At 48.3% G+C, this 12,474-nt stretch overlaps 1 long non-coding RNA gene across 1 annotated transcript; it reads left to right on the top strand.

Moving 5' to 3' along the window:
* The first annotated feature begins 794 nt into the window (after positions 1-794).
* On the top strand, positions 795-10,159 carry LOC139181689 (uncharacterized). Its single transcript, XR_011565462.1, has 3 exons — positions 795-2,045; positions 8,482-8,572; positions 8,671-10,159. It is a non-coding gene; the product is annotated as an uncharacterized lncRNA (long non-coding RNA).
* The last annotated feature ends 2,315 nt before the right edge of the window (positions 10,160-12,474 follow it).

Below are 12,474 nucleotides of genomic sequence, written 5' to 3'. Positions count from 1 at the left end.
CAGTCAGCATGTGAGTTTCAAGGCCTCGGAATCATGTCTGCCAGCTTCCAAACCCTCAGTTCCCGGACAGAGACCTCACAGCCAAGAACAGAAGAGGTTTTATTTCTGACACAAAGACTACAAGCAGCTCAGAGAGATACCCAGAGACACCAAAAAGAGCTCACTGAATCTCTGCACAGAGAGCACATAACTCGTGTCAGACCCTCAAACACAACTGAGACCATAACAATACACACTGTGACAAAGACCCTCCAAACAGACCAAAGTCTTCCAGACAGAAACAAATGAAAACTGCACAGATACTTCACATCATGGAGAATCACTCCCAAACCACTCGACACTTACCAATCTAATACAAAAACCCTAAACAGAAAGACAGAACTTTTTAATAACTCAAGAACATCATATAACCTTTAGATAAAGTCCCCAGACAAATGGAAACCCTGCACCTTGTGCACAGATCCCCAAGCAGCTGATAGTTTACATCTTCACACAAACCCATCCTTAAAGCAGCTCAGAGACATCACAACTTAGGGCCCAGAATCAAAATCTCAGAGCTCTCACAATCTCAGGTGCACACGCCTACACAGATAACTCACACCCAGGGACTGAAATGCCAGAAAGCTCCAAAAATGCACACCCCGGAATACAGGGACATGCATCCTAGGGGCTCTGTACTATGGCTCCCAAAAGCCACTCAGATCAAATATCCCACCACGCACAACTCCGCCCAAAGGCTCAAGGAGATCAAATGTACCCGAACAGCACCTGTGTTGCCACACGTAGCGATACACAAGCCCAGGCTCCCTGACACAGGTGACCCTCCGGGGAGAGACAGCAAACTCAGAGACCTCTCCCTGGACATGAATTGCATGCATTTCTGCGAATAACCGTGCGCTGCCACAGGATCCAGACTGAGCGACAGCTGAACAAGACTGAAACGCCATCACCGTGCACAGCCAGCGACTGCGACAAACCTAGCCACTAACCAGCGTAGCTATTCGACCCCTTCCGGAAAAGCAAAAAAACTCGCAGAACAACTGTATGCTCTAAAAAGCCGCACAGGGCAACAGGCCTCTCGCCCTCAGCTTTGGCTCTGCGGTCCCAATGCCTGTAACAGCCAGCCAGCCAACTGGAACTGGGCAGGAGACGAAGCACGGTGGAAGTCGCGGGACTTCCGGCGCCTATTCGCGCCCTGGAAGAGCTAATTCCGGCGATCACGCGGTGACCAATCAATGCCCAGAACGCTTCCGTGATGCTATACCCAGAACTGGCAGCCCATCTCGCTCCGTAGCCGTCCCCCCTCGGATTTAACCATGTGGAAACGAAGGAGTCGAATAGGAAACGAGACGAAGACAGTTGAGGCTTAATAGCGGTGTCCACTCGGACTCAAATGCAGCGGGAAGACGGAATGGAGTGAATGGGGATGGACCCAGTGATGCCACGAGTGCCTCCGCTGGGAACTCTGGTCGATGCCTGACGCGGTGTAAAAGTACTCTCTTTGTTGTCATACGCCCCCTCGAATGGTACCTTCCAGAGTGGGTGGTCTTTCCGCTACCCCTTTGTGGTACATCCCAGGACAGAACAGTTTCATCTCGCACGCCCCTTGGTGGTGAGACTGAGGAACAGCCGATGTGGATGCTGGTGGACAATTAGCAGATGATCCTGCAAGGGTGGAAAGGTAAAGTTAGGATGAAAACCCCACCGATTGCTGCAATGTTGGCCTCAGAAAAATGTCTTCATAAATTGAAGATTACTTCTCTGTAGTGGCCACTGTCATAACAGGAAGCACTGAAAGCATTTTCTCTGTGCTGGGCATTGTGCTTGTTTGTGCTTTCCTGTTTAATACAGAATAGGTCTCAATGGGGAAAGCCAGCCACAGTCCCCCAGCGGGCAGGGGAGAGAAAACTTCGGACTGGGATCTGAAGGTCTGGAGTGGGGAAGGCCTCTGTCGTTGACTGCGAGTAATATGTGAGAAGGACAACAGGACTTTCCATTCTGTTAGGAAACGGTCAACCCCGAGGGGACCCAAGGACTCCGTGTAGGTGAGATAAAGACAATGGCTTTGTCACCATCCTGTCATCCCTGAATATGTCCCTAGCAGAATCTTCAGCCTGTTTAGCTATGCCTCTCTCAACAAGTTTAAATTTGCTTTTTCATTCCGACATTCATTCATCCTCTCCACGGTTTCTGTCAAGCACAGCTATGTGTGTTAGGAAAGAGAAAATCAACTTTGGCTTCATGGAACTTACATTGTGTTGGGGTCATACAGCCCCCAAAGATAAGTAATTTATCAGGTGTTCATAACTGCTGTGGTTAACATTAAACCGGGATAGTGAAATAGAGAAAGGGGATGATATCTAGAAAGAGTGGCCAGGGAAGTTCCTTCTAAGATTGTGAGATTTGAGCAAAAGCCTAGAGGAGATGCCTATCTGGGAGAAAAGTATCCCAGACAGAGTTAAGGCCAGTGGAAAAACTAGGCAGTGGAACTCAGTGTAGTGTGTATAAAAAGAATGAGGAGGGCTATGTGACTGTCACAGCATGATGGAGGGAGAGCCAGGAGATCCAATGAGAGCAGTGATGAGGGGCGGGTCCCCTAGGGCCTTCTGGCCATAGCGGGGACTTTGACTTGAGCCACAGGAGGGTTCTTACCAGAGAAGCCCCCAGGGTTCTTTCAGAGGCCCAGATCACCCAATGCTTGTTGAGGAGCTCTAGATTCATCCCAGGAAAACCACAGACCCTCTGCAGCTGAACGTGCCTTTCCTGGAATCCCCTACACTCAAGGGGAATCCCCCCTACTGCTCCCAGTGAACAACCGTGTCAATTGATGATACCCTCAGGAGAGACAGAGGAAGGACCCTCACGGTATGAGTGAGGTCACGGTCAGTCTCATAAAGGCAAAGAGGGAGGATGTAACAGGCACAGAGATGGCAGGCAGAAAGACAAAGATGGAACATTGGACAGGGACAGAGAGACTATTTCTGGCAGCAAAGGATCCCCAATTAGCGCCCACATGTGGGCCCCCAGCCCTGCTACTGGATGATGTACCTATCTCTAGAGGAGAAAAGAAACTGCTTCCCCTGCCCCCGCCCCTCACCCCCCCACCAGGGACTGTTTCTAGAAAATGACTCAGTTGCCCATGGCCTGGGTCTTAATCATGCTCCCTTGGCACACATCAGGGTCCTCTGCCCTGATCAAGACATGGAGATGTTCCAGTCATGGGGAGGCTCATGCTGTACACAGGGTCCCTCACAACCTGTCCAGCCCTGTCTGCCCTCCTGCTGACCTCAGTGCCAAGGAGTGCTTGAATGGGGGAAAGAGAGGCATGGATCTCTGCATTTGTGGTGGAGCCTCATGCAAATTGGTGAATGTGAGGTTTCTCCCCACCTGCTTGGAGGCTCACCTCTGTATTTTCCACCACCATGTCCCCAGGGAATGTGCAGATTACATTCCATACATCAGGTAAGAAGCTGGGTGTGTGATGGGGAGACACAGAGACATATCCTGACAGAGAGACAGTCACGGGGTCCTTGGGGCCCTGTACCAACGCCTCCCTCCCCCACTACCTGGCCAGGGTTCTGCTGAGTCTTCCCTGCCTCCTCCAAGGAGCCCAAGCCTGCATCCAGTTCCTCCTGTCCTCATGAGCCGCGACCTTCCGTCTGCACTGGGCCTTGGGCTCCCATCTGCAAATGGTGGCCTCTTTGTCGTGGGTTGGGCAGATTGTCTGAGTGAGTGTGTGTACACAGTGTTTTCACAGGGCCCCTATCAAGGGTGGTAGTCATGTCAGGAAGTACTGTTCTTATCAGTATTGTTACCGCAGGCTGCTTTGTACTGCACATGACTTGCCCTCCCTGAGGATGGGGCCACAAGCTTTTATCTCTGTAGGGAGGCATGGTAGAAATCGTAGCGAATGTGATATCACAGGTCTACTTCTAAGACCCACCAGAGTGGGGTCCATCCAGCTTTCCTCTTAAGACTATTCTCATATGTGGATCCATGAACAGCTCAGAGACCAACCCTCTGGACAAAACCCTCCCAAAATAGTTCAGAGACTTCATGCCTGGGACAGAGATCCATGAACAGTTCAGAGAGCACTCATCCTGGAGAGCAACACAAAACAGCTCAAATACGTCACACCTGAGGACACAGACCCTAACCATCTTAGACAATTCCAACTCTCAGTTCAGTTCAGTCGTTCAGTCGTGTCCGGCTCTTGGAGAGCCTGTGGACTGCAGCATGCCAGACCTCCCTGTCCATCGCCGACTCCCGGAGTTTACTCAAACTCACGTCCATTGAGTCGGTGATGCCATCCAACCATCTCATCTGCTGTCATCCCCTTCTCCTCCTGCCTTCAATCTTCCCCAGCATCAGGGTCTTTTCAAATGAGTCAGTTCTTCACATCAGGTGGCCAAAGTATTGGAGTTCCAGTTTCAGCATTTGTCCTTCCAATGAATATTCAGGACTGATTTCCTTTAGGATGGACTAGCTGGATCTCCTTGCAGTCTAAGGGACTCTCAAGAGTCTTCTCCAACACCACAGTTCAAAAGCATCAATTCTTCAGTGCTCAGCTTTCTTTCTAGTCCAACTTTCACATCCATACATGACTACTGGGAAAACCATAGCCTTGACTAGATGGACCTTCATTGGCAAAGTAATGTCTCTACTTTTTAACATGCTGTCTAGGTTGGTCCTAGTTTTTCTTCCAGGGAGCAAGCATCTTTTAATTTCATGGCTGCAGTGACCATCTGCAGTGATTTTGGAGCCCCCCCAAAATAAAGTCTGTCACTGTGTCCACTGTTTCCCCATCTATTTGCCATGAAGTGATGGGACCAGATACCATGATCTTAGTTTTCTGAATGTTGAGTTTTAAGCCCACTTTTTCACTCTCCTCTTTCACTTTCTTCAAGGGACTCTTTAGTTCTTCTTCATTTTCTGCCATAAGGGTGGTGTCGTCTGCATATCTGAGGTTATTGATATTTCTCCTGGCAATCTTGATTCCAGCTTGTGCTTCATCCAGCCCAGCCTTTCTTTTGGTGTACTCTGCATATAAGTTAAATAAGCAGGGTGACCTTATACAGCCTTGAGTTACCCCTTTTCCTATTTGGAACCAGTCTGTTGTTCCATGTCCAGTTCTGGTTGTTGCCTCCTGACCTGCATACAGATTTCTCAAGAGGCAGGTCAGGTGATCTGGTATTCCCATCTCTTTTAGAGTTTTCCAGAGTTTCTTGTGGTCCATGCAGTCAAAGGCTTTGGCATAGTCAATAAAGCAGAAGGAGATGTGTTTCTGGAACTCTTTTCCTTTTTCTATGATCCAAAGGATGTTGGCAATTTGATCTCTGTTTCCTCTGCCTTTTCTAAATCCAGCTTGAACATCTGGTCTCAGGTAAATTCAGATCCTGAAGACAAACAGCATTACTCACAGCCAGTTCTACAAGTGTTAAGTTGTAACCACTGTGGTTGCTGACCTAAAGTGCATTCTGAAGGAATTTAGGGTGAAAAACAGTGTGAGGCACACTGTGCTTTGGAAACGTTGGCTCAGGAAAAATTTCAGTGACCGTAGATTCTTGCATCTTCCACACACAGAAAAGCATGAAAATAATGAACTTGTGACATCTGATCTCTGTGTTTCACAGTAATCTTTTACCAGTATGCACACTTGACTGCATGTACTTCCTAGGCAAAAATCATACTGACTTCTCTGCTACCTCCTCCAAGCAGTTTCCTCAGAGCTAACGGAGGAGCTGTGTCCTGGGTTGTAGTTCCCAGGAGACTCCAAATCCAACTTAAACTCATAACTCTCCTGTTGTATGCTTTTCTTTTCTTTTTTTAAATTTATTTACTTATTTTGCTGTTGACTGGTTTTTCTTAAAGTCCATAAATAAGAGAGTAACGCATACTCAAAATGTTACAGACATTGTTTACATAGTGAAACTCTGAAAACTGTTTTGTTGTTTTCTGCTCTTCTCTACTTTTCAATTTTTCTTTAATGAGTATGGAGTTCTTTTGTATTTTTTTTCTTTTGCAATAATTTATTTTATTTATTTATTTTTTTACTTTACAATATGGTATGGGCTTTTGCCATACATCAACATGAATACTCCACGGGTGTACACGTGTTCCCCATCCTGAAGCCCCCTTCCACCTCCCTCCCCATCCCATCCCCCTGGGTCTTCCCAGTGCACCAGCCCCAAGCATCCTGTATCATGCATCGGTCCTGGACTGGCAATTTGTTTCACATATGATATTATACATGTTTCAGCGCCATTCTCCCAAATCATCCCACCCTCGCCCTCTCCCATAGAGTCCAAAAGACTGTTCTATACATCTGTGTCTCTTTTGCTGTCTCGTATACAGGGTTATCGTTACCATCTTACTAAACTCCATATATATGCGTTTGTATACTGTATTGGTGTTCTCCTTTCTGGCTTACTTCACTCTGTGTAATAGGCTCCAGTTTCATCTACCTCATTAGAACTGATTCAAATGTATTCTTTTTAATGGCTGAGTAATACTCCATTGTGTATATGTACCATGGCTTTCTTATCCATTCGTCTGCTGATGGACATCTAGGTTGCTTCCATGTCCTGGCTATTATAAACAGTGCTGCGATGAACATTGGGATACACGTGTCTCTTTCAAGTCTGCTTTCCTCGGTGTGCATGCCCAGCAGTGGGATTGCTGGGTCGTATGGCATTTCTATTTCCAGTTTTTTAAGGAATCTCCACACTGTTCTGCATAGTGGCTGTAAGAGTTTGCATTCCCACCAATAGTGTAAGAGGGTTCCCTTTTCTCCACACCCTGTCCAGCATTTATTGCTTGTAGACTTTTGGATAGCAACCATTCTGACTGGCGTGAAATGGTACCTCATTGTGGTTTTGATTTTGTATGGTTTTAAGTAGACACTACTCTAGCTAACAGCTCTCCTTTAGCTCGGAGGCTTCACCACCCTCCCCCAGAGCCTACAGCCTGCACCCTGGGACACAGAGCCCCACATCTTTCCCTCTGGGCTGCTGTGTTGGCATTTGCACTGAGTCTCTGTTCCGTCAACCCCAAGGGAGCGAGGCCTCCAGTCCTGCAGTCTCTGCAGTCTGCATTCATCAGCATGTCATCCTGAGGAAGGCAGATTCATCCCAGGGGTGGGGATTGCCTGAGAGCTGAGGGGTTCTGAAATTAATTTCCCATGTCTGGGTCCTCGGAATGGACTTAACCCACCCTGGCCACCTCTGGTCGTGGCGACTTTGTATCCTGCCCCATGGGAGGTTCAGAGGGAATCCCAGATTCACAGAACGAGTCCCAGGGACCTGGTCCTCTCTGTCATGTCTCAGCACACACTGTGGGCCACTGAATTCTGGAGATAGGAGACGTCTTCCCCTCACTGTGCCTATGACAGCTCCCTTACATCCCTCTAGTCAGCTGTCATTTCCCAGAGTCCCTCGCCTGGTGACAGCTGCCACAAATCCTCTCTATCCCCAAATCCCCACCCTCTCCCCTCACCTTCCACCAGGCCTCCCTCCAACTCCAGGAGCCTCTTTAGCCCGTCTCCTAGCCCTGCTCACAGGGCCTCAGGTACATCCTCACCCCATTTGTGGCCTCTCACCCAGCACCTGCACTGCCTCAGACGATCCCCTGAGGACCTTGCCTGGTCCCTGCATTCTGCAGGACACCTCTCTCCTGCTCACACACAGGTGTCTGTCTTAAAGTCCTGGTGAGGGCTGAACTGAAAATCTCTCCAGGATCCAGAGAAAATCCAGACCCAGACCAGGCGTCCAAGGCACTTTCCTCAGGGCTGGGGGGAAAGCGAGGGGGTCTCTCAGAGAAAGAGCTGGGCTCAAGGTCCTGCAGGGGTGACAGGGTTTTCTTCAAGTGAGATGGCACCTTAGAAGTGCTTAGGACACTGCAACTCAGACGATTGATTGCCTAGAACTCAGAGATGCTTCCACGAATGCCAGCTGACTCCTAGAGTGACGTCACTAAAGCAGCCACTGACTGGGGAAGCGTCTCCAGCCTGTTTACTGGGCAGTGAACACTCCTGAAGACTGGGTTCCACTGGCCCTCCAGTGCTCAGGCCCAAGACCCCCACTGTGAACTCTTGCCCATCAACCTCAGCACCTAACTTTGTGAGCCCTGGTCTGATCTGGGGTCTCTGTCCGTGTACCCCGTGAGAGCCTGAGCCTGTGTTTTCCACGTGGGCTCCCCAGAGTGGTCTAGGATTCCTTGCCTCCCAAGCCCCACAACCAATCGCTGCTGCTTGTGTATTCAAATCTGCAGTGGGCGGGCATGGCCAAAATGGGGCTGGAGTGTCCTCCTGGACATCTGAGAAAGGGGACTCCCCTCAGTCCAGGTTTGAGGCCTGGGTTGCAGGGTAGCAATCCCCCCATCTGTGTCAAAGGCTGCAGTTGGTCACCCTGGGCAGTGGGGGATGGTTTGTCCTTCCATACGCAGTACTTGCATTGGTAGCAAATGGAACCCTCTCCCCTGTAGTGCCTTCTGCTTCCTGTGGTTGTGCTTCCCATCTCTGCAGGCACAACGGAGTGTTCCAGTCTCACACCTCACCCTCCAACACCCCCAGGAGGTGAGACCCCCATGGGGAGCCATTTTGCACTCAACTTGTTGGTCCTGGCTGGGACCTGACTATTTGCATGTCTAACCATGGTGTGATCACTCACCTAGAGCCAGATATCCTGGAATGTGAAGTCAAGTGGGCCTTAGAAAGCATCACTACGAACAAAGCTCGTGGAGGTGATGGAATTCCAGTTGAGCTATTTCATATCCTGAAAGATGATGCTGTGAAAGTGCTGCACTCAGTATGCCGGCAAATTTGGAAAACTCAGCAGTGGCCACAGGACTGGAAAAGATCAGTTTTCATTCCAATCCCAAAGAAATGCAATGCCAAGGAATGCTCAAACTACCGCACAATTGCACTCATCTCACACGCTAGTAAAGTAATGCTCAAAATTCTCCAAGCCAGGCTTCAACAATACATGAACCGTGAACTTCCAGATGTTCAAGCTGGTTTTAGAAAAGGAAGAAGAACCAGATATCAAATTGCCAACATGCACTGGATCATCAGAAAAGCAAGAGAATTCCAGAAAACCGTCTATTTCTGCTTTATTGACTATGCCAAAGCCTTTGACTGTGTGGAGTATGGATGTGAGAGTTGGACTGTGAAGAAAGCTGAGCGCCGAAGAATTGATCCTTTTGAACTGTGGTGTTGGAGAAGACTCTTGAGAGTCCCTTGGACTGCAAGGAGATGCAACCAGTCCATTCTAAAGGAGATCAGGCCTGGGATTTCTTTGGAAGGAATGATGCTAAAGCTGAAACTCTAGTACTTTGGCCACCTCATGCGAAAAGTTGACTCATTGGAAAAGACTCTGATGCTGGGAGGGATTGGGGGCAGGAAGAGAAGGGGACGACAGAGGATGAGATGGCTGGATGGCATGACCGACTCGATGGACGTGCGTCTGAGTGAACTCCAGGAGTTGGTGATGGACAGGGAGGCCTGGCGTGCTGCGATTCATGGGGGTTGCAAAGAGTTGGACATGACTGAGCAACTCAACTGAACTGAGTGAACCGTGCTCAGCCTCCCTCCTACACAACTGGTGAACTCCCTGATGAGCAAAGGTCTAAGCATCCTGTTCACTGCAGCAGAGTGTCTGCTCCAAGAATGATGTGACAGGGTAGTAAACAAGCTTTACTTCTCCTGCTTTACTGATGGACATCAGCTTTACAATGGACAGCATTTGGGAAGCATCTATGAAAGTGAAAAATCCTTACAAAATCTTTGTCCTTGTGGATTCAATATTAAGAATCAAATAATTTAATATACCACATCAGTAGAATGAGGGAGAAAAACCACATTATCCTCTCAGTAGCTACCTAAAAAGCACTGGACAAAATTCAGCATGCGTTCAAAATACAAAGACTTAAAGTAGAAGTAGAAGGCAACATTTTCAATCTGATATAAAACATCTATGAAAACCCCACAGCTATCATCGTACTTAATGATAAAAGGCAGAAGTAGTTCCCCTGAAAATCAGGAAGAATAGAAGGATGTCCTCTCTTACCACTTCTATTCCACATTGTCCTGGAGGTTCTGGACAGGGTAATTAAGCAAGGGAAAGAAATAAAATGAATCTACATTGGAAAAGAAGTAAAACTACTCTATTTGCAGATGACGTACTCTTTTCTGGGAGCTCTCAATGACCTTTTATATATTCCACAGACACAGAGTCTGCCTAGTTGATCGTGTGGATTTCATCTGCAGCTGTTACAGCTGGTGGGAGGGTTTTGGGTCTTCTTCCTTAGTCACACTGCCCCTGGGTTACACTTGTGGTTTTATTTCCACCTCTGCGTATGGGTGGTCCACTGGGGTTTGCTCCTGAGGCTGCCCTGGAGGACTTGGGTTTGCCCCTGTGAGGGCCAGGTGTGGAGGTGGTGCAGCTGCTTGAGTGTCAGTGGTTCTGGTAATATCAGGTACTCAGGGGAGTTGGCAGCTATAATTCCTCAGCAGGAATTATAGTGCTGTAGAAGGGTATGGCAACCAGTATTGGCCAATACGCTCCAGTATTCTTGCCTGGAGAACCCCTCTCCCTGACAGAGAAGCCTGGCAAGCCACAGTCCACAGGGTCGAAGAGAGTCGGACACTACCAAAGTGACCCTGCATGCTTGGACATAAGACTTTTTTTGCCTGTGGCAGCTCTGCCCCAGCGGGGGTTGAGCGTGAACGTTGCACAGCAGCTTGGCTTGTGGGGACCCTGGCGGTGCCAAGTGTGCAGGGACACGGATTGCCTCTGCTGCAGGCGTTATGGCCCTATGGGAGCCTTTTTTTCAAGCCTCCTGTAGCTGGCAATCAGAAGGCCTCTTTGGCCAATCTTTCTCCATAGCTCCGCCCATTCAGACACTTAGAGGGCTTCCTTACGTGGGGTCCTTCTCTGTTGTACGCACATCAGGCACTTAAAGGGGCACCCTGGGTGGCGTCCTACTCTGTAGTTCAGTGCATCAGGCGTTTGATCGGCCAGCCTCTCTATTGTTCAGCTGCCAATGCTGGCATGTGGGGGTTGAGAGGCTATGGTGATGGCTCCACCCCCTACACATGACTCAGCAGAATCACCTTACTTCCATGGCTCCCGGGATTTCCTCTACAGGCATTTCCCACCACAGTCTCCTCCCTCACATCCCCTCCATCTGTCTCTCTGCAGTCAACAGCAGCCCTTGCCCTGGGATTGCTCCACAATCCCTAAACTCCAGCTCCCAGCCACTGTGCCATCTAGGGCATGTATGGCTGCAGCAAGGATGTCTGATTCTCATTCCATTTAGGCTGCCACAGATGGGCTGTTTCACTCTCGGCCTTAAATGTTTCTCCTCTGACTCAGACAATTGCCCCGATGTGGGGATCGGACCCCTGCTTCAGTTCCCCCACCTGCCAAGGGCAGGTCCAGCCCTACTAACACTCCCGTTTTTCCCCCTAGTTCCTTCATCCTACCGAGTTTTGCGTGGGTCTATGTATTCTTTTCCACTGGTCAGGTACTCCTGTCCGCACTCAGCTGGTGTTCTGCATGCACTTCTGTGTCTGAGGGTATATTCCTGATGTATCCGTGGAGAGAGATGTATTCCCCATCCACCTACTCCTCCGCCATCTTGTCAATCCATGATATAACCATGCGTATAGAAAATCCTAAAGAACCACCCTCTCCCCACAGAGACTATGTATTAGACCTATTACAGGGGCTCGACAGGTTTACAGAATACAAGGTCATATACAAAGAGCAAATAGATCTCTATACACGTTCAAGACTTGTACAACACAAACTAGAAAACGTTGCTGAGTGAAATTATAGACCATCTAGATAAGTGGAAATTTCACTGCAGTTCAGTCACTCAGTTGTCTCTGACTCTTTGCAATCACATGGACTGTAGCACGCCAGGCTTCCCTGTCCAGCACCAACTCGCGGAGCTTGCTCAGATTTTTATGAATTCGGGAGATCACATTTATGGGTTGGAAGACTTACTATTGTGTTAAGATGGCAGTTCTCCCCTAATAGAGGCCTATCAAAATTCAAACTGCTCTTTTTCCCCCAGAAATCAACAAACTGATCCTAGAATTGTAAGAATTAAAAGGGTCCTGGGAGAGCCAAAACAGTGTGGAGAAAGAACAAGTACTTACACTTCCCAATTTCAAAACGCACTTCAAACCTACATTAATCAAGACATTATGGTACTGACATAAGTATTGTATATAGACAGATAACGGAATAGAATGGAGAATCAAGAAACAAGCCCATATCTCTATGGTCAGTTGATTATTGTGAGGGGTGTAGAGGCCATTCAATGGCAAAGAATAATGTTTCAACAAATGGTTTTGAGATAACTGGATGTTCACATGCAAAAGAATCAGTTTTGACCTATACCTCACACTGTAGATAACAATTAACTAAAAGTTGATGAAACACCTAAATATAAGAGCTAAAACTATAA

The sequence above is a fragment of the Bos indicus genome, chromosome X (assembly GCF_029378745.1).
Source record: "Bos indicus isolate NIAB-ARS_2022 breed Sahiwal x Tharparkar chromosome X, NIAB-ARS_B.indTharparkar_mat_pri_1.0, whole genome shotgun sequence".
Classification (NCBI taxonomy): Eukaryota; Metazoa; Chordata; class Mammalia; order Artiodactyla; family Bovidae; genus Bos; species Bos indicus.
The sequence above is the reverse complement of the archived record's forward strand: the minus strand, read 5'-3'. Positions and strand labels throughout refer to the sequence as shown.